General features: G+C 45.7%; 1 pseudogene; it reads left to right on the plus strand.

Moving 5' to 3' along the window:
- LOC146183715 (uncharacterized) overlaps positions 1–22,396 on the plus strand; it is a 53,506-nt pseudogene that overhangs the window by 26,749 nt on the left and 4,361 nt on the right.

The raw sequence follows: 22,396 nt of genomic DNA on the forward strand, positions 1-22,396 counted from the left end.
GACCTGGTGGCAGCCCCTCAAGACACGGTGTCTCACACAATCGCGAGGTGGACATTTCAGTCTAATCTTCACCGGTAAACGCTTCCTCAAGCTGTGTGCACATGCGCGCTGCCGCTGCGCAGTATGGCAAAGTTATGGCTGCTGATGGCGCATTGTTGCCAAGGGCGCGGGGCACCAAGGAACGGCGATGGCTCTCAAGCCATTAGAGGAGCACTGGCCTTCAAGGCTCGTCAGCCATTTAGCGCATATTGCTCTGTAGAACGTTACTAAGCATGGCATGCTCCACCTTCCGCAGTCGCGCGCAAGACAAAGCTGGGTTCACGAGACTAGTTCAGACTTGCCCTCCTAAAACCAGCAAAACAGCAAAGTGTGTAGTTCGCACTACGGAGGAAGGAGGAAACGCGACGCGTGCAACATACCATAGCTTGCTGCACAACACGTTTTTCACAAAATATGCCCTCTCCCTCATTGGCAAGGGGAAGTGGCGACGGCACCCACTGTGACTGCTGTGACTCCTAAAATTCCAAGAGAGTATTAGAAGAACGCCCCAGACATAGCACCTGACTTTTACTGTGGTTCAACTTTCCGCCAGAGAGAGAAGCATACTTAGTGTACAATCGGGAAAAGGTCCCCAGGCTGTCTGAGTCATGCAAGAGCAAGGTTACGTCGTCCACGTATGCCGTAACCTTCCCCCACTAGGTGCCAGGCAGAGCCAGGCCACGCACTGAAGCCGGACCCTCCACACGTCGCAACAGAAGGTCGATAGCAAGCACGAAGAGCACCGGCTAAAGCGGGCAACCCTGCCTAACGCAGCGAAGGGCAGTGTAGCAATCCCATTCAAAAGTACGTCAGATGTCATATTGCTGTATAGCAGTTGAAAGAGTTCAGTGAATGCTTCTGGAAAATAGTAACAGCGTAGGATCCCTTCTAGGTACGAGGGTTACAGACGATCGAACGCCTTCTCCTGATGCAGGCTAGCAGTGACCCCGCTAGCTTAGCGTGAATGAGTAAACTCAATGATATCCCGAACTAGTGTTAATGATGTGAAAATACTACGTCCGGGAACCGAGCAAGACTTCTAGGGGCTAATTAGCTGAGGAAGAGGAGGGTTAATGGGCTTAACAAAGATAGCTGTCAGGATTTTATGATCAGTATTTGCAGCGCAATGGGAGGCTAGCTGGATGGCTGTCGCCCGCCCCTGTCCGGTTCACGGAGCAACACGATCCGACCCTTTGAGGATGAACGCGGAACGAAGTCCTGAGAAAGTGAATCATTAAGAGTTTTGATTAGCATATAGTGTATTTCTATCCAGAAAGTGCGGTAAAATTCAACAGGTACGCCATCAGTGCCCGAAGATGCACCAGTGTCCATGCACCGCAGAACGGATAACACCTCGGATAACAGGACGGCGACATTACCCTAGAGGCAAGGAACAATAATTTCAGAGATATCATTACTGAGTGCGCGGTAGAAGTAGCAGGTAGGATAGTTAGAGAGGATAACGGTAAGCTGTCTAAGGAGACGAAAGATTTGATTAAGAAACGCCAGAGTATGAAAGCTTCCAATCCAACAGACCAGATCGAATTGGCCGAGATATCAAAGCTAATCAATAAGCGCAAGGTGGCCGATATTAGGAAGTATAACATGGAGAAAATTGAGCATGCTGTAAAGAACGGGGGAAGCCTTACAGCGGTAAAGAAGAAATTGGGCATAGGCAAAAACCAGATGTATGCGATAAGGGACAAGGCGGGCAACGTCATCACTAATATGGAAAAGATAGTCAAAGTAGCCGAGGAGTTCTATACAGATCTCTACAGTAGCCAAAGTAGTCAGGGCCGTAATGAGATTGGCGGTAGGGAAAAACAGTCAGACATTCCACCAGTGACGAAGGACGAGATCAAGAAAGCACTAGAAACTATGAAAAGGGGGAAATCAGCTGGAGAGGATCAGATAACTACAGATTTGCTGAAGGACGGGGGGGGGGGGGGATATCGTGCTAGAAAACCTGGCCAATACGCAGTGCCTGGTGTCATCGACGGTACCGGAAACATGGAAGAATGCAAACATTATCCTCATTCACAACAAAGGGGACTCTAAGGACCTTAAAAATTACAGACCAATCAGCTTACTGTCTGTTACGTATAAGGTATTTACTAAGGTAATCGCTAATAGAATCAGGACAACCTTAGACTGCAATCAAGCAAAGGATCAAGCAGGGTTTCGGAAACGGTACTCTACTATCGATCATATTCATACCATCAATCAGGTGATAGAAAAATGCTCGGAATATAACCAGCCCTTATACATAGCATTCATTGATTACAAAAAAGCATTTGACTCAGTTGAAACCTCGGCGGTGATGCAGGCATTGCGAAATCAGGGGGTAGACGAGCCATACGTGAAAGTGCTGGAAGATATATATAGCGGCTGCACAGCAACCATAGTTCTGCATAAAGAAAGTAGCAAAATTCCCATAAAGAAAGGTGTTAGGCAAGGAGACACAATCTCCCCAGTACTATTCACAGCTTGTTTAGAGGAAGTGTTCAGAGACATGGAATGGGAGCAGTTAGGGATAAGGGTAGATGGAGAATACCTCATAATCTGCGATTTGCTGATGACATTGCCTTGCTGAGCAACTCGGGGGATGAACTGCAAATAATGATTGATGACCTAGACAGGAAAAGTAGAAAGGTAGGCTTGAAAATCAATATGCAGAAGACTAAGGTAATGTTCAACAGCCTCGGGAAGGAAGAGCAGTTTACATTAGGTAGCGAAATATTGGAAGTAGTAGGCGAATATGTCTACTTAGGACAGGTAGTAACCGCAGATCAGGACCACGAAAAGGAAATAACAAAAAGAATACAATTGGGATGGAGCGCATTTGGCAAGCACTCGCAGATTATGACTAGCAGCTTACCGGTATCGCTCAAGAGGAAAGTATACAACAGTTTCATCTTGCCTGTACTCACCTATGGGGCTGAAACGTGGAGGCTAACCAAGAGAGTTCTACTTAAGTTGAGGACAAACACAGAGGGCTATGGAACGAAAAATGGTAGGGGTAACATTAAGAGATAGAAAGCGTGCAGAGTGGGTCAGAGAAATAACTCAAGTTACCGACATTCTAGTAGAAATTAAGAAGAAGAAATGGGCATGGGCAGGACATGTAATGCGAAGAGAGGATAACTGATGGTCGCTGAGGGTAACAAACTGGATTCCAAGGGAAGGAAAGCGTAGCAGGGGGCGGCAGAAAGTTAGGTGGGCGGATGAGATTAAGAAGTTCGCAGGGGTCAAGTGGATGCAGCTAGCACAGAATCGGGTTAAGTGGAGAAATATGGGAGAGGCCTTCGCCCTGCATTGGGTATAATCAGGCTGATGATGAATATGATGATGATGATGATGATGATGATGATGAGCTGCCATACGTTCAGCGGTGCGTGTATGCAGGCACAGCAGACGCGAGTAGCGATCACGCTTGAACTGCAAGTAGGCCTGAGTCTTTGGTGTCCTCGAACCGCCAAACTTAACCACGCGGATGCACTGTAAACAGTCCTTTAGAACGAACGCTTCACGTTTGCGGCGCCCGCCCTAACGCACGCGGCACTCCATCCTTCCTTGAGCGTGTCCCAGTCACGCGGCCCATTTTTTTTATTCTAAGGCTTGCAATGTGGCATAGAATGAAGCTGCCTTTTAACATAAAGGAAGTCATGCAGTCTATTTTCTTAAAGGAATCGCAGCAAGCTCCGAGTCCAGGTTGTACCAGCGACGCCATTATTGCGTCTTAACCTCACGCGAAGATTCAAAATCTCGCAGAACTGAAACGTCAAGACGCCAGATACCGCTACGTTCTCCCGGTCGACCAGGTAGGTAAAGCGCCACACTAAGAGGGCGGTGGCCTGACATGTAACAGACATCTGCTGGAATGTCTAGTACGCACGTACATTGGACAAATGCAGTCAAACGCTCGCCAGGAACATAGACCCGATCAAGTCTGCTGCAACTTAGCCTGCTTCTCCGAGTGAAGCCAAAAGAATCTCCATGCAAATGCCACCACGCGTCATTCAAATCAAACTTGCGATGAAATGCGCTGCAACTCCACAGTGTGCGTCATTAGACAGTTTTAGTTTCACGTGTGTACAGAGTTACGCACGCAAACGTGAGAAGTCTACGTGCGCTACGCGCATTTCGCCAGGACTACTTTTAGTTTCACGTACGTGGTGTGCGTGAATCAAAATGTATGGACCTTTCATACAAGCCTTGAAAAACTGTGCGTACGTGTTTGCCGCGTCTTCTAGTACAGATGAACAAAACTAATTTTGTTTAGTCATGGCCTCCGAGATCACCTCCGCGCGCACATTTCTCTCCGGCCGTTCCAATAGGCCGGAGAGAGCGTAAGTTGGAAAAAGGGCGTGGCAGCGCATTTCGCCGCACCGCGGCGCTCGCCACCTATGATGCATCAAGTGTTCCTCCGCAGCTTGGCGCGAACTGTAAAACAAGAGTTTTCTCAGCTTGCGCTCGTACCACAGTCGAGCTGCCAGCTTTAAAATGCCACGGGCAAGACGACAGCCAAGAATTTCGCTATCGTTGAAGTACTAATAATATACGGCCCACGTGCGCAAAGTTAGGCAGCGACTACTCGAAGCTGCATGCCTGCCCGCAGCATGCATGCGTGCTCTGGCGCTCTCTGCTGCGGTTCCGCGTCTTCTTTTTTTTTTTTTTGTCAGTGTGTATATACACGCCGTACATTTGCGCGTTCATTACGTCGCTAAATACAGTATTTACGAATGCGGCGACTTACATAAACATCCACCGTACTAATCATCATCATCATCAGTCTGATTATACCCACTGCAGGGCGAAGGCCTCTCCCATATTTCTCCACTTAACCCGGTTCTGTGCTAGCTGCATCCACTTGACCCCTGCGAACTTCTTAATCTCATCCGCCCACCTAACTTTCTGCCGCCCCCTGCTACGCTTTCCTTCCCTTGGAATGATGCAATTCTCTAAATGGTTTCGCCACAGCCACATGATTATTGCTTACTTAGATGCATGTCACGATAGCTATTTTTTTTCTCGCACGGTTTTAAAGCAGCCTTGGAAGATCGTAAGCACGCAAGTTCGATAGAGTCCTTACGGAAAACATTTTACATGGGTTTTTATAATATGCCTTAATTATGGCAAGCTTGCGTAATAAAAAAAAAACTTCGATAAAGGTGAAGGGTAATCGGGGCTCGTTCAGGCACCTCTGCCGTCATATGAGTATATGCGAGGTTTTCAGAAGTGATCTCGTTAAAAACGGATCAGCTTATACGATCGAAAGTGAGGAGAAGCTATTACCTCGTTTGTAAACTACGCGGCCCACCATAGCATAAATGTGCGCAATTATCACGCTGAGTTTCAGCTTATTTCTTGTTTTCACTTGTTTGCATATGCTACAGACTGGGTGCAGTGCTTTTATTTTTAATTTTTACTCCTGTGCCTATACACGCAGAGGGCCAAGCCGAGCAAGTGGGCTAATTCAAACGAATTATGATTAGACTATAGAATGGCACTATCATACACGCCTGCCACACTAGTTCGCAATTTTTCATTAACTTTCAATGATATTCGAAACTTATCAGAACATTTTTGGCACTAAACATCCGCCGGTTGTAATGATACTAGCCACTTTCTGAACAAAATTACGAGGCAAACACTGTGAGCAATCTAAAAAAGACGTTTCTTATTTACAAAACTCATGAGGTGGACAAAGAGAAACACAACATGGGCAAGCACAATCAAGAAGTACACACAAACGTTTCGTTATTTACAAAGTTCAATCACCACATGATGACTACTTGCGTAGTTTTCTATTCGCAAAGATAAAACTCGCCAGACTAAACACTCAGCTCCTATCTTGCTGAGCAGTTTTTTTTCTTTTTCTGGTAAGCTGCTTGATCAATTACTATTTTTTCTGCGTTGATAAGCTGTGGCCTAAGCAACGTTTCTATGATTATCTTCGTTTATTCAGTGGTGTGGTCCTTTCTTGCTGCACAAACCTAGAAGAGAGAACCTCTCGGAGTAAGCAACATAAGCTAGCGACATGTACGCTCCATTGGAATTTGTTATATTTGCAAGCAAGCGCAGAAGCTTTAGCATTAAAAATGGGGAGTAAAACGAATGTCGTCAGTTCACCAAACTGCAACAAGACCTTGCAGCTGAGAAACATGCATGCCTTTGACCACTCGAGCATACGCTCGTAACGTTGATTGACTGCCGGCTTCACGAGTGACCGTTAGGCACTTAAATACTACCACCTACACGAGGTAGTCTTGACGAGTAACTGTTTCACAAGCAATGAAAACTATCTACACGAGCACAATACGTAAATTCTAAGTAGAACGAAACGCATTATATCAACGCAGCAAGAACATCAACACTCCGCTTCGGTAGTAAACACAACACTTAAATTGTGAAACATTTCGGACACAATTGCGGACAGTCTTTGCTTGAAAACCAGCTAAAAATGAAAAGCTACGTGACACGCTCGTAACAAATTTTTCGTCAATGTACACGCACAAAAAACGAGAGAACCGCCAGCGGAGATACGCCGCGAGCGGGCTGGACGATGCGTCGACGCATAGGCGCGCTCTGCCGCCTGGTGGCGCCTGGAGGAACTGACAAAATTACAACATTTGGCTGGGGCGCGCGCCGATTGGAATGGCCGGAGAGAAACAAGTGCGAGGGTGATCTCGGAGGCCATGGTTTAGTCGAGCTGCCTTGCTGCGGCCGTAGCCAATAGTCGGTCGAATTTGAAATTGCTGTTCTCAACGTCGTTGCTCTACAGTGAACAATTAGCAGTTCGCGCTATGCCTTCGAGTATTTTGTGCAATCATCAGGTCGTGTCGCATATCCTCTCACGTCGCATTCTCTCACGTCGCGAAGCATATCCAGAGCGTCGCTTTTGGAAAAGCGAATTTGCTGGGCAACAGAACCAACAGAACTCATGCTTAACTTCACAACCTTCCCCCTACAACGGATTGGCTCTGGTTGGCTGCCGGCTTGCATCTGGCACTCTAGCCACTTCTCGCTCAATTCTAGTCTGGCGTGATCTCGCGAGATCGTTGCTATGACGACGAGAAACGCTTCTGCGTCAGGTTTAACAGCTGAAAAATCGTCCTGCTATCTGAAACAAAAGGCTATTTGTCACTTGAAACTTTGCGCGAGGGTAAGATTGGGTAAGCTGAAAGCGAATACAACAGTTTAGAACATGATATCGCGCAGAGGAATTAGCGGCGAAGCTGTTACTGCTGTGAAGAGGGCGGGCAGGGCGTCGCCATGTTTTGAGCTCTACGTGAGCCAGCAACGTGAAGACGCCAACGTGAAAATCCGAATCTCACGTACGTCCGTGAAACTCCCGCGGACTCTTCACGTTCTGCGCATGCGCACTGGTCACACGTAGGCGATTCACGTACGTGAAGCTCCCATGTACGTGAAACTAAAGCTGTCTATTGTCCGTCGGAATTCTCTTAGTGAGCGTATGTCTCTGTCCAGGTCGAAAATAGAATTAAAATATCCAATAGGCAAGAATGGGTGACTCTCCAAACAAAAGGTGAACGAGATGCACAGAAATCGTTCGACTGTGAGTGGTCTGCAGGCCCGTATAAATTAATGGTACGTATCTTACCCTGACTGCTCATTGGAGTGTCAAATTCTAAAGTTAAAGCTCAGCTACTTTGGTCATCTGATGAGAAGAGAGGGGTCGCTGGAGAAAGATTTGATGTTGGGAAAGGTTGAGGGTCGCCGGAGAAGGGGTAGGCAGCGAACGCGATGGTTAGATGGTATCCTCGAGGCGCTGCAGATGAAGTTATGTGATGTTAGGAAGATAGTGAGAGACCGGAAAGCGTGGCGTGACATGGTCCATATGGTCACGAAGAGTCGGACACGACTGAATGACTGAACTGAACTGTAATGTATCAGTCGCGCATGCGCTCTGGCCGTTACCATGCAGCCGCTTGTAGGCTATAAATACCAGTATGCATCTCGAATAAATGCTCTTCTTCTTCTTGCTTCCACGCTGCTTTTTCGTTGCTGGACGCTGGAACATGGTGTCAGAAGTGGAATAGCGTTCACGTATGCAGTAACGCGCTGATCGAAGCGGTGGTGTCACTGTGCACTGCACGATGGATTTAGTGAAGCCACCGCAGCCGCTGGTGCTGTCCGGTAGCACCGCGAAGAACTGGAGCCTCTTCAAGCAGCGGTTCGAGCTGTTCCTGCAGGCCACTGAGTCGACGAAAGAACCACGGACGGAAGCAGCCAAAACCGCACTGCGGCTCACCGTAGCCGGGGAAGACGCCCTAGAGGTATTCAACAACTTTCTGTTTTCGGAGAACGAAAGCAAGGAAGATTATCAAACTGTTACAAAGAAGTTCGAGGAATACTGCAAAGAGCAGCAAAACGAAGTGCACGAACGCTATGTCTTTCGTTCAAGAACGCTAGCTGAGGGCGAACCCTTCGAACGCTTTTCACGGGACTTGAAGAGACTTGCACGAAGCTGCAATTTTGGAACCTTGAGTGACTCCATGGTCAGGGACCAGGTTGTCTTTGGCACAAATAATCCGAAATTGCGCGAAAAGATGCTGAAAGTTAAAGACCTTACTTTACTGAGGGCGGAGGAAATTTGCAATGCTGAAGAGGTATGCGCCGAACAAAACAATACATGGGCTCAAGCGGAGAAGCAAGTAGCACGAATTGAAGCGCGCCAGCAAGGCAACTTTTCAGCCTGTGAACAGTGTGCAGAATGTTCAGAGCAGGACGAGGCTCAACGAGAACAGGAAGTTGCTGGTATAAAAACACGCCGGCAGTTCAAATGCTCCAAGTGCAACCGTGTCCACGAACGCGGCAGATGCCCAGCGTTCGGCAAAACATGCTTCCGGTGCCGTGGCGCTAACCATTTTTCGGCCTGTTGCAAAAACGTGTCTCAAGTAAGCGAAGTACGCAGCGAGCAGGAAGGTTTTGAAATACTCGACGTCTGCTTAGGCAACAGAGCTGATTGGGTCATTCACGCGAGAGTGGCTTCCCAAGTAGTGTCTCTGAAAATAGACACAGGCTCGCTAGCGAATTTATTGCCTTACTCCGTTTTTCAAAGGCTCAAAGCGAAGTCTGGTTTAAGAGCAAGCCCCTCCGTCCTCCGCTCATACACCGGTGACGTTATAAAGCACATCGGCGTGGCTACGCTCCAAGTGGTTGAGAACGACCAAAGTGGGTACTTCGACTTCTTCATTGTAAAAAAGGGCAACAAGGCCATATTGGGACTGTCTGCAAGTGAAGCGTTAGGTCTGTTGTCGCGTTCTGTGAACACTGTGCACATGAACAGCACTGACCAAGTGGTTAAGGAATTTCCCGAGTTGTTTCAGGGCATCGGCTGCCTATAGCACGCCCTTACCACATGGTTCTGCGCGAGGATGCAACACCGGTAGTCCAGCCGGTGCGACGGGTGCCCTTGGCGTTGCTCGAGCCCCTGCGAGAAGAGTTGGATCGGATGGAGCGGGCTGGCATCGTGGCCAAAGTCACCGAACCCACTGATTGGGTGAGTCCGTTTGTGGCAGCAAGAAAAAAGGATCGGAAACTGCGCATATGTATTGACCCCAGACGAATTAACGAGTGCCTAAAGCGAGAACATTATCAAATGCCTAAGCGAGATGACATTGAGGCTGAGATTGCCGGGGATCCTTTTTCTATCGCATCGACGCGCATTCGGGGTTCCACCAAATCCCCTTAGATGAAGCTACATCAAAGGTACGCACAATCGAAACACCCTTCGGACGCTACCGTTTCTTGCGACTTCCCTTCGGCATTGCTTCGGCGCCTGAGGTTTTCCAGAGAACTATATATGAATGAAATATTCGACCAGGCTCCAGGGGTCCGAATCTATGTCGATGACATATTGATATGGGGGAGCACAAGGGAAGAGCACGATACTCGCCTCCGCACAGCCTTGCAATTAGCCAAAAAGGCCGGCCTGACGCTCAATGCGGCGAAATGCAAATTCGGTGTCACGGAAATTGACTGTTTGGGTGACATCATAAACAAAGACGGAATAAGACCTAACCCCGCACTGATCGCACCATTACGTGAAATGCCTCAGCGAAAGTACAAAGCCGGCGTGCACAGAAATGCTCGGGGTAGTGAACTGCTTCGGAAAGTATATACCGCATCTAGCGGAAAGGACGACGCTTCTACGAAGCCTCATTAAAAAACACGCCATTTTTGAATGGTCTGCAAACCACTGTAAGGAATGGCAAGCTGTCTGTGACGCACTGAGTGGTCCTCCATTGCTAGCCATTTTCGATCCTGTTAAAGAGACCAAGGTCATTGCTGATGCTTCGAAAAATGGGATTGGTGCTGCCCTTCTTCAGAACTACGGTGGTAGTTGGCGGCCGGTCGCCTATGCATCACACACAATGACGGAGGCAGAACAAAGATACGCGCAAATCTAGAAAGAAGCAATGGCCATTACTTTCGGCTGTGAAAAATTTTTTCATTTCGTTTACGGCCGCAAGTTCGCCATCGAAACAGACCACAGACTGTTGATAGCAATTGCTTCGAAAGCCATTGGTGACATGCCACCAAGACTGCAACGATTTTTCCTGCGCTTGCTAAGATACGATTACGTTCATTACTTTGTTCCAGGCAAACAGCTGTTCCTGGCCGATATGCTTTCAAGATCGTCGCCAGCCGTTTCATGCGAACGTGGTGACTTCACTGAAGACGTCGACGTTCATGCAGTGAGCGTGACTTTAGAGCTGGTGAGCAAGAAAATGTTTGATCGACTGGCAGAAGCGACAGCCTCTGACCCAGACTTGCAAACAGTGTTGCGGCAACTAAGGAATGGAGAAGAAATTGAAGGCTCGATGAAACCTTTTGGTCGTGAGTTATCAGAAGTTAAGGGTATTATTATGAAGGGGACAAAGGTCGTCATTCTGAAGAATATGAGAGCTGAAATACTGGGTCGTATTCATGAAGGTCACTTAGGCATAAATAAGTGCAAAGCGAGAGCCCGTCGCTTGGTATTCTGGCCGAGACTGAATACGGACATTGAAACCATGGTGAAGACCTGTTCTGTTTGTCAAAAATATGCTTACAAACAAGAAACCGAACCAGTGCTGCTTAGGCCGATCCCAGGCCATGCCTGGTACAGGGTGGGTGTTGACATCTTTATGTACGGCGGAAACTCCTACCTGTGCGTGTTCGATGCGTTTTCAAACTTCCCTGAAGTCGAAAAGCTTACTGACAAAACAACATGCACTGTCATTGCTAAGCTTAGCTCAATTTTCGCACGGTATGGGATTCCGTTGGAAGTCTGCACCGACAAGGGTCCTCAGTTTTCATCACATGAATTTGCTTTGTTCGCCTCTAGATACGACTTCAAGCATGTCACGTCAAGTCCGCGATTCCCACGGTCCAATGGCCTCGCCGAGAAGGGAGTCCAAATTGTCAAAAGAATAATGAAGAAGACTGGCGAACACAACGAGGACTTCTGGTTGGGCCTTCTCGGTTATCGCTCGACTCGAGTCGAGTCGGGCAAAAATTTCTAGGCATAACCGAAGCGCGTTAGCGCGGTTTCATAGAATATTTAGTTTTGTTGACTGTTGACTTCGGTCTTAACGACTGCGATTGCAAGGCTATACTCAACCAAACAAAAGGTGAACGAGATGCACAGAAATCGTTTGACTGTGAGTGGTCTGCAGGCCCGTATAAATTAATGGTGACTGCTCATTGGAGTGTCAAATTCTAAAGTTAAAGCTCAGCTACTTTGGTCATCTGATGAGAAGAGAGGTGTCGCTGGAGAAAGATTTGATGTTGGGAAAGGTTGAGGGTCGCCGGAGAAGGGGTAGGCAGCGAACGCGATGGTTAGATGGTATCCTCGAGGCGCTGCATATGAAGTTATGTGATGGTAGGAAGATAGTGAGAGACCGGAAAGCGTGGCGTGACATGGTCCATAGGATCACGAAGAGTCGGACACGACTGAATGACTGAACTGAACTGATCTTCCGCTGGCCGTGAAAAAAAGTCAAACGCGATGACTCTGCCCTCTGTATCGAAAACACAATGCCTACCATGCAGTATACTGCCCCTGAAAATGACCACCCCCACACCACGACTTTGGGAATAACTAAATGAACAGAAACTCTTAACAGAAAATCGGTCATTAAAATTGTCCACTTCACGCTGGTTACGCAAATTACATTGCTGTAGGAAAAGTAAATCTGTCTTCTGGGATCGTGCAAAGTCAACAACCTCACACTGTTTGTCCGGGTTACGAAACCCTCAAAAGTTCAGCGTGAGGATATTTAGGAACACGAATTGAAGGAGGAGGAGCGTAAGCATATTCCCCATCGGAAATTTAAAAATACATCTCGTCGGGGAAGCTTTTTTTTTTTCTTTTTTTTTTTTTGCAGTTCGAAATGCCTCAGGCGCATCATTATCGCTTGTTGACGAGGGGTCTCCCGCTGTCGTTGGCTGCAAGTAGGTTGGCTGTCCGTGAAAGCAGAGGAGGATGGACTGACCAGTTCGGGAGACCCTGTTTCGTGAGACGCGCTGCTTGGTGACTGGACGAGAGTTCTGGCTATCCGCCTGATCCGCCCACGTTCCCGGAGTCGGTATGCTCGCAGGACTCGTTGCCCCGTCTTCCACAGCTGTAGACTCAGCCAGCGAAGCAACCACAATATCTGAAGACCGTGAAACGTTATCAGTTATTGCAGGCTGCATTGATCATTCCCGGGGCTAGTTGCGATGCCCTTATCAGTGCATCCCTCGCCCATTCGCGCTGGCAACTTCCAATGATTTTTCTTGTCACTGCTCTTTTGCTTCGGCTCGTGATGCGTGCTCGGGGGCTTACGCTACCGCCAGCTTTTCCGGTGGCGATTTCTCCGCCGGTTAGTTAATTTCAGGAACCACTGGAGAGTTGTAGCAAGTGATACCGGGTGTCTCGGTTCCCTGCAGTTCCCGGGTTGCGTCAGCTTGGTAAACGCTTCTGGACTCATAACGGTCCGTTCGTCACGAACCGTTCGTAGTTTTTGTACCGCCGCTAGGTATGTCCTGCGCGGCGTGCAGTCGACGGCAGCATGTTGTCCAATGCATCGTTGGCATGGCGCTGTGCAGCCGCCTGTCATGTGTCCGAAGACGGCGCAGCGCTCACATCTCGGTGTCTTGCAAGCTGCCGCCATGTGGCGGCACTCGAGCTTAACTTTGTGGCCTTGGATAATCATGCAGTTTGGTACCGGGATAAGCATTTCTAACCGGACCACCCTTGCGTCCGTAAACTTGGTTGGGTTGTCCTTAAAGTGCACATGTTGAACACCACAGGGTTTTGCGTACGGTTGCAGTGCTGCAAGCAAGACATCGTAGGACACGTAAGGGTGCAGTCGATAGACTGTGACGAAGATAACCGGTGGACCCACAGGTTCTAACAGTATGCTTTGAATCCCAAGGCGTAAAACCCCAGATGCAGACAGCTTCTTGGTGTGTGCTGTGGACCGCACGCACACGAGGTACTTGAAGCCGTCGGGGTGCTGCAGGTACAGCACGCCATCAGCACCGGTTACTTCCTTGACGGCGTCAATGACGACGTCGTGACTCGAAGCTAGATTCACACCAAATCGGTCTAGGGCGAAACCTTCGCTTTTCCCGTGATCAATTACGGCGTGGCGTCGGCAAACAAAAGAAAAACATACAATAAAAAAGCGCGCTCCACGTGTTCTTTTCGGCCGTCGATCCGCGCTCGCGCATCTTGATCTCTATCCGTTCCACTGTTTCCGCGCGACCATGAGCGACGCTCCTGGACGTAAGCAGCTCATTCTGCGACGCTACCTTAGCGACATACAGGAGGAAGGAGGCTACTGGCATGGATACCTGAAATGCGAAGATGATTTTTAAAAATTGGAGAGATCTCTATAATCGCTGGCAACGTAAAGTACACTGTGCGGACTTCAAGAGAGTTTGATGCGTCACCCAAAGATAATTTCCTTTCTCAGTAACGGCGCTTCTAGCTAGTAATATATGTATGTGTATACGCATGCAAGCATCACTCTGTTTTTCTTGTGCTGTTTAGCTGCAACACGACAGCAGAACGCTTGAATTAAGTTGAGCTGTGTAATGCTGTAATGCGAACTTTATACAGTACATAAGAGCAATATGTTGCTTTTCATTTGTAGCAAGGATTGAACAAACTTTATTTGCGTGCGAGAGAGAGACATAGAGTGTGTGTGTGTGTGTGTGTGTGTGTGTGTGTGTGTGTGTGTGTGTGTGTGTGTGTGTGTGTGTGTGTGTGTGTGTGTGTGTGTGTGTGTGTGTGTGTGTGTGTGTGTGTGTGTGTGTGTGTGTGTGTGTGTGTGTGTGTGTGTGTGTGTGTGTGTGTGTGTGTGTGTGTGTGTGTGTGTGTGTGTGTGTGTGTGTGTGTGTGTGTGTGTGTGTGTGTGTGTGTGTGTGTGTGTGTGTGTGTGTGTGTGTGTGTGTGTGTGTGTGTGTGTGTGTGTGTGTGTGTGTGTGTGTGTGTGTGTGTGTGTGTGTGTGTGTGTGTGTGTGTGTGTGTGTGTGTGTGTGTGTGTGTGTGTGTGTGTGTGTGTGTGTGTGTGTGTGTGTGTGTGTGTGTGTGTGTGTGTGTGTGTGTGTGTGTGTGTGTGTGTGTGTGTGTGTGTGTGTGTGTGTGTGTGTGTGTGTGTGTGTGTGTGTGTGTGTGTGTGTGTGTGTGTGTGTGTGTGTGTGTGTGTGTGTGTGTGTGTGTGTGTGTGTGTGTGTGTGTGTGTGTGTGTGTGTGTGTGTGTGTGTGTGTGTATACGCGCGTCTGGAGTAATTTTACAAACTTGATTAATGCGTGCCTCTTTTCTGCACGATACAATATTCTCCATGTTTCATCATGGCCAAAAAATTCTTATGGACGTGCCTTTCAGTGTAGAGAAACAAATTGTAAAAATCTGCATCCTCGGCGAAGAGTACTGGAAGAGTGACAACGCGGTATGTGCAAGATTTTGAAATTGGTGATGGTGATACTTAGCTGATTTTCATTTTTTTTTTTCATTCAACTATGCATTAGGAATGTAGCCTTTCACCTGTGTGCCTGTAACTGCTTTAAATACATACAAATCTGCGTGCACATGCATATATATATATATATATATATATATATATATATATATATATATACAAGTAAAAAAATTGCTTCATACTGTTTCCAAGTTTATTTGTAGTCGACGTTTCGGCAGGAGCCCTGCCGAAACGTCGACTACAAATGAACTTGGAAACAGTATGAAGCAATTTTTCACTTGTATGTAACCTCTAGCAACCAAGTAAGTCTCTTTACTTATGCTATATATATATATATATATATATATATATATATATATATATATATATATATATATATATATAATATCCATCTTGATGGTTATGAAGTACTCGGTTTCTCTTTGCTGAAGAACGCGGGGAAAAATATAAACAATGTTTGACGGCAGGTTAACGATGTTAATTGCATTAATTATTACAATATATATGTAATAAATGCAGTATTATGCATATATTCATCGGCGACAAAAATTTGCAGGACACGTGACAATAGTTTTTTTTTCTGTAATATGTGACATATATGCGGGTCCAACTTTTATCGGTTTCACGCCAGTTAAACATATTGGTCTTCGATTCCATGACGCGTCCTGAAAAGTTTCGTCCCCGATAGTACAACGAACAGAGCTTGATGCGAGGGCATCGACCGTGTCAACATTAAATGACCATAAACAGTTAAGAAAGAACAGTTTTTTTCCGCTCAGTCTCGTCCAATGTTTCTTTTCTATTGAATGCTTTTCTGTTGCTCCGGAATAAACCGGTGTTTTTAAGAAAGACTCGGTTTTCACTTGTCGGGCGAAACCATGGGTTGCGGACCCGTATTCTAGTTTCACGAGAGGATGCAATGCTAATTTCTACAAATTGTTATGTACATTTCAGAGCCGGGCTCCAGGAGACTGGACAAAGAAAACCTTTGAAAAGAAACGGCTCAACATCCAAGAAACAAAAAGAAAGGATGCCCAGCAACCCTGAGTCTGAAGTGGGTTCAAGCTTTTCTTAACTTCAAGGTATGTTTACAGCGATACATACTAGCCAGGCCAAAGAGTAAGATTTCTCGAACTTATGTGAGTTCTCATGCTGTGCATTTGCATTCACGCACTCTAGTATGTGGGCAAAGTTTACTGTACAGCATATTTACTGTTCAGAAGCCGTTGCCCATCTCCACAAAGCGTTTCAAGAGGCATGAGCTCTGGCCACTGAGAACAGAATCGATGTCGTGATTGCTTACTACTTTTCGCGTTGTAACAGTTCTTTTTTTTTGGCAATGATCAAACTGTATAAATTAAGCACTATTCTTGTGCTCTAATTAAAGCTAGAAACATAGAATGAAACGAAACCGAATTTTACATTTAGTTAGCAGCTGTCAGAAGATGTGAATTTCTTTTGCATCAAGCGACAGCTGCAATTGGGTATGCGGCATATGTTCTACTCCCTGCACATTCTCATGTGTCCGGATGTATGTCCATTTAAAGCCAGTTAATTTTGTGCCGCCGTCACTAGTCATTTGACCTCTAACCTTTTATTTTTAATGTATGTGAGTTTAAGCATACTACAGAGCATGTCTCTTAACTTAAGCTGTTCAGTAAATTTCCTGTATAGCCAAGTCGTATCCGGAAGACTTTAATTGCTTGCTTGATTCACTTCGTCCCTCACATAGCAAAACCTGGATGATGTGCAATGGTCGCATCATCCCAAGTTGTTTTCTACAATTTTTACTCGTGGTTTAATTCGTAAATTGATTCCTGATAATATTTTTCTAGGTGGACATACCCCAACCGCGTGGTCGCATTAAGGCAAACGGGCTAAAATCGAAAAAGATCAACCACCCCCAAGAAGCATTTCAAGAAGCAAGAGCTCTGGCCACTGAGAAGAGTATATGTTGCTATTGCTGGACTGCTCTTCTCATTGTAATCATGACTTCAGTGAAATGCAGCGCTTTAGCCAGACAGTAAATAAGAGTTTAGTTGAGCGAATAGGTGTGCTGGTGAGGGAAGGCATCACATCTTTTTCTGACATCAAAAAGTGCCTACATTACATGATGTGCTTTTTCCAGGCAAAGAAAAACCTGACAGCAGTAGCAGAGCATTTTTCTCTACTGCTAAGGACACTAGCAACCACATCCAAAACACTCTTCGGAAAGACTGCTTCAGCTCTGTTGATAAAAAAAATGCACTTAATCTGGTCACAAGAATTCGAACTGAGCAACGTGAAAGTTCAATACTTTTTTGGTCATATGCTGTAAACAAGAGTCAAAGTATAGTTCTATGTCTGATAACATGGAAGAGAGTGTCGCGAGTGAGTGCGAGTAGTAGTAAGTGGTTTTATTGTTATTATAGAATAAATTAAATAATAAAGGAAGGAAAATATTTTTGCCTGCCCCGGTATCTGCTGTCAAAATGAACTGCAGCACCTGAACTGTGGCGGCGGAAATAAAGGATAGCAAGGAGACAGGTAGGAGAAATTAAAGAGGTGAGCGATAGGAAGAAAGGACAGTTTAGATTAAAAGGTAAAGGAGTATAATAATATATCACTGCTTTTTTGTTATTAATCGAACTTTATTAAAAATATGCTTTCAAAATATGAACGTGCTGTTATCTGTTTAGATTCTGCTCATAAAACAAGTGATTTTGCCCTCCCGCTTTTTCTTCTCGTTGTAAAAACACCATCGGGCTACACAACTGCTGGTGCATTTATTGTACAGTTTGAAACTGTTGCTTGCATTGCTGAAGCTTTGAATGCCTTCAGAAAATGAGCTGATCATCTTTCACCACAATATTGGATGGTGGGCCCTGTCAAGCAGAGTTGAACGCCATACGGCAAACATTTCCTGAAAGTAGAATATCAATCTGTGATGGGTGGCTCCGCAGGACAGAAAATGGCATTTCGCATCCTGGCGATGCTTTGAACCTTATGAAATGTGTAGGCAATGTTTGTAATATAGATGAGTTTCAAACAGCATTGGAATAACTTATGTGTTCGGAGTATTGGAAGAATGAAAAGTTTCAATGTTATTTTGAAACAGTTTGGCTTGCTGTGAAGGAGCTCTGGGTCCTTTTCCACCGCCCTGAATATGACGTTGTCCTCGTACAAACAATGGCATTGAGGCGCAAAATTGAGTACTCAAGGCACACTATGTGAAAAGTGCAAGGGGGAAGCGATCTCTTACTTCCTTTGTTACTGTGCTTATACATTCATACCTTCCAGACTGTAAAAAAAAAAAAAAAAATTGTGGAAGCAGAAATGAGGCAGTCTGAACTTTACACTCAAAGCTACGAGGACGTCCCCGCATACCTTAATGGACGACCTCACATCTTTATTAAGAATATGTTGAGTAGGATTGTAAATGCAGATGAATACACACAAGCTAATATAACTGCGTTGCCCACTGAAGGAACAATTCGAGTCCGTTCTGAGAGAACTGGGGACAAATCTCACACTGTTGACTTTGGCAAGATCACTTCCACTTGCCTTGACTTCCGTGAACATAAATACCCATGTAAACATTTCTGCGCCATTTTTAAATTTTTCGATGGATATTCTTTTTTGTCATTGCCTCATGCCTGTATACCTGAATGGGCCATATATTATGTGGATCATTCTACACCAACAATTTCATCATCCTGCAGTGATGCTGAGGCAGATGAAAACTCAGCTGAAACCTCTCGGGCTGCAGTGTCTGAGCCAGCAGTTCCTACAGGGCCTTCAGAAATGCATAGAAAAATTATGGAAGGATGGGAAAAGTGCAGTTCGATTCTCAATCATTGTTATGACGAGGAAGTTCTAACCGAAATTAATGATTTTTTTGCTATGTTTTGAGAAGGCTAGCCAGTTCTATGTCATAGAGTTCTGGCTTGCATGTACGAAGTGCACCAGTAAAGGGATGTTCATCTCTGAAGCCTCGCCCTAAACGAAGGCGCCCGCACGACAAATGATACCATTACAATCATTGGCCCAGACAGGCACAGTTATGCCCTATCTCTCATTTCCCCAAATAATTCAGCAGTTTTTTTACTGAAGGATATAAGACGATGCCTCAGTAACGTGTGATTCATTGATAGTGGTGCCTTGCAAAGTAGCTCAGGGGACAAAATTAGACCGGCAAGGTAGAACGATCCGACTAAAATTTTATATGGAGAAAACGAAAGTAACACTTAACAGGCTAGAATAGCAAACATAGGTTTATGATAGGCGGTAAGGACCTGGAAGTGGTTAGGAAATATGCCGTCTTAGTACAGGTATAGCAACTGCCTCTCTCTTCGATGGCAGTCAAATAACTAGAAAAATAAAATTGACTTGGAGTACATTCGGCAGCTCTCAGATCATGGCTGGCAGCTGCCCAGTAGTATCCCTCAAAAAGGAAATAGTATATGTGACAGCTCTATCTTTTCTGTACTCACCTATTGGGCAGCAATGAGGAGGCCAATTTAAAAAGGGTTCAACGTAACCTTAAGACAATGAGAGCTTTGGTATAGAAAAAGATAGTTTTAACACTAAGAGACAGGAAGTGAGCAGAGAGAGTGGTCAGGAATAAACGTGAGTTATTAATATTCTAGTTGAAACCAAGAAAAAATGGACATGATAGGGCATTTAATATTCAGGCAAGCTAGCCGATGGTCGCTATAGGGTAACTGACTGGATTTAAAGAGAAGGCAAAAGTCACAGAGGGAGGCAGAAAGGTGGACGGATGAGATCAGGAAGGTTGTAAGGACTATGCGGGTGCAGCTGGCATAAAACATGATTAATTAGCTGAATATATATAGCAGAGGCTTCTGCCCTGCCGTGGGTGTGGTCATGCTGACGGCAATGGTGTGTATTGAAAAGCACTCATAATACTTCCAAAAAGAAGAGTGTTGACCATGCATACACCTGAGTCAAACGTACTGTATATGCCATGCGCAGATTATCGTTTCTTTAGGCTGGTTTTTACAGATATTGCAGGCTATATATCTGGGAATTACAGTATGTCTCTCATGTATTTTTTATTGCATGCATAGTGCATCTCTCTGTTTTAATTTCTACATATGGTTTCATTTGTTTGCTCCTCTTTGTAACAAAATTGCATTCATTCCAATGTAAATAATGTACATAATAAATAAACTTGAATTTTCAATGACTTCGAAGTCCTCCCTGCATATCATGCTTTCTTCAAGAAAATTAGTGTATCGATTGTTTTTGCTTGCATAGAAAAGTTGATGCATGGTGTGAAAGCTACAGTATACTGTATGTTCTGCTAAATTTATGAACGGTATGGGGTTATGCTTTCAGTTCTGAGATTTTTTTAGGTATACCAGACCGAAATATTCACCAGTTAGGGTATAGTTTATGAAAAAATCCTCAGTTTGTTCCAACTAGGGTCAGTTCGGTCCAGAATAGATCCACAAGCTTAACTAGCTGGTCAAGATTTTTTCCGGTTAAGAAAAAAATATTCGTTTAAATTAGAAGAGTATGATCGAATGAAAGCAGGCATAAAAAAATGCAGTTTTGATGAATGCTGCTGTGAGAGACATGATAAAAAATTCTTTTATAGTTAGCTTATCAGCTCAGCTCAATTTTTTTATTTCTTTTTCTTAACGGTTTAATTATTATTGCTAATTAAGTGGAATCATAACATTTTGCTCGCCCCAGGATATGGTATTGAAGGCTGCATGAAACAGCTGAGCTGCAGCTAGAAGAAAGTGTGATGGGCAGGATCAACAGCATAAGATCGAGTAAGGGGTATTAGGTATATAGGGCCGTATACATCTGTACAAAATGAAATAAATTAAGATCCCGAGAGTGGAATGGATGTGCCAGCTGATGAATTCAATGACGACCCCATCATGAATGTTCTGTACATGATCGAGGTAAGTGCCGACGAAACGCCACTTGGACTAAATTCTGGCTAAAATGTGCCATTTTATTAGCTCTATAGAATGCGCAATATTCAGATATAGATGGATAAGCCTATAATTTTGACGATCAACGTAGCTCCGCAAATGCACGGTTCGAATGATTACAATTAAAAGTATCGTTCAACAAGAGTATCTCCAAGCTCACATCGAGTGCACATGGTAAGTTTGCATAATCATCACTCACATTTCTGTTGCCGCAGTCGTATTATAGTGTAAAGCTATATAGTGAAACTGAACGAGATTCGCGCGCTCTTTCGGCGAAGACTTGCAAAATAAAAAGCTGGACACAGTGATTATGCTAGCATTAGGAATTTTAAGTACCCGCTGCTGGCTTGCCACAACAAGTGCAGGGTACACAAGCGGCCGTTAATAGCTCATAAGTTGAAGCACCTCGGCGACGCTTTCCACGCAGCAGCCGCTCCGGAGCAAAACAAGCTCACTGAGCTTTTTTTTTATATTGTTTTTTTTTTTTTTTGTTGTTGTCGTCGACGCCATGACGTACTTGGTCGCGTGATAAGCGAATGCCCCGCCGTGTGATTTTAGCACCACCTGGAGCCATCGGTGGGGCAGGGGGGTGCTCGAGTGCCCATCGCTGGCCGCTCCCGGTACCCGACGGCGAACGGCACAGGCCTAGGGCAAGCTGGTTGACGGGTAGGCAGCAGCTCGATAACAACAGGAGAAGGAACAAGCGTGCTCGGCGGTCGTCGAGCAAAGGATGCCCGTCGCACGGGCCAACGCTCAATTTACAGGCGGAGAAGAAACATCTAGCCCAGACCGTGACTAGTGTAACGTGAAACATCAGAAACACTCGCGAGTGGCCGGAATCTCCTAGATACATCTCAGCGAATCTTGCGCGACAAAGAAAATATTAAAGCAGCATCTCACGACATAGAGCATGAACACACAAAGAATAGGGAATCAATCTGCGCGCTAGAATCACTGTGATAAGGCCGCATGGCGGCGACTGTAGAAAGAGAACAAATAAAGACTTGAATCGTTCGCGACATTATATATAAAGCCCCGATCTAATCATGCAAACATGCCTGCACGTACTGCCTAGTGGCGGTGTGTCTAACTCGGCATCAAACGGTCTTGAAGGGCCGCATTGTAATCACGCCGTCCCATCTCGATGGCGATGCTGGAGATGGTAGGTGGAAGGAGTTGGTGACGTAGGGAATTGTGAGCCGGCAAGACTTTTTGAAGTACTACTTTCACACTAAGAATGGCAAGATGTTGAGCGCTCCGCTTACATGTACTCAGGGCCTTGCAACCTTGCTCCGTCTGCTTTGGCGGCCAGCGCTGGTGGTGCCACTTGGAGGATGCAGTGTAAACTAAGCCGCCGCGTGATTGTTCAGGATGGGCTTCTTGGAATGATCGAACTTGCCAACCGTTTTCAAAATTACGTTATC

This window comes from Amblyomma maculatum, chromosome 7 (genome assembly GCF_055883805.1).
Source record: "Amblyomma maculatum isolate TAMU_Amacu chromosome 7, ASM5588380v1, whole genome shotgun sequence".
Lineage (NCBI taxonomy): Eukaryota > Metazoa > Arthropoda > Arachnida > Ixodida > Ixodidae > Amblyomma > Amblyomma maculatum.